The following is a 956-nucleotide window of genomic DNA, read 5'->3' as shown; positions in this document are numbered from 1 at the left end:
AGTTTAAGTGGTTCGTGCCAGGGCCATCCAGGGGGACCGCCCATATTTCAGTAACTGATAACGGATTTTCATGAGGGATAGACTTTGATTCAGCCCTTGTTCTTACACTAACACTTATTGACGGTTCGTCTGGTACTTAATTACCATACTCTATTTTGTAAATATAAAATCTTGAACTGTTTTAGTCTTTCTCACAAACTAAACCTGACATGATGTCATATATCTGGATTTTGAATTCTTTGAACTTGTTCTAGCAATATGATGTCTTTTGTAAGACTTGATATTCCAGTCTTGGAATCACTGGTGTTTTCCTTAGTGACTGTAAGTGTTTTGAATCTTCTTCTGAAAAGTTCTCATCATCCATCCACTCATAATTTTTCCATTGCTGACTACCTGATCTGTTTGATGGTTCATATCATTACGCATGAACAGGCCTAGGTCTTTTACAATTACCTTTGCTTTAATCTATATTCCTTCGATAGAATATAATCTTGGCCTTGGACTTCCGGTTTGCCTATATCTTATATCAAATTTATTAGTATTGGAAGTCATGCTGTTTTCACTTGCCCATTTGCAAATAGCATGCAGGTTCTGTCTTAGTTTCTCTGCATCTTCCATTAAAATTAATGGTGTATTTATCCTTGCATCATCAGTTAAAGATGTTACTTTGAAGTGTGTAATACCTACATTCATGTCCCCAGTCATAATTAGGAACAATATGGGTCCAAGAACTGAGCTTATGGTACTCCACTTCTGTCAGTTGATACATTAAAATAATATCCATTGATAACCATACTTTTTCTTTTCGAGTTGCTAGGAAATCATTATTTCAAGGTCCTTTAGCTTACTGAGTAGAATTCCATGGTCGACTTCATCGAAAGCTTGTGTACAATCGACATAAATTAAATCAAATTCTCAGTTAGGTTCATGACTGGGATAGACATGCTGTCCGGGGT

Source organism: Penaeus monodon, chromosome 31 (assembly GCF_015228065.2).
Source record: "Penaeus monodon isolate SGIC_2016 chromosome 31, NSTDA_Pmon_1, whole genome shotgun sequence".
Taxonomy (NCBI): domain Eukaryota; kingdom Metazoa; phylum Arthropoda; class Malacostraca; order Decapoda; family Penaeidae; genus Penaeus; species Penaeus monodon.
This window is presented reverse-complemented; position numbering follows the sequence as displayed.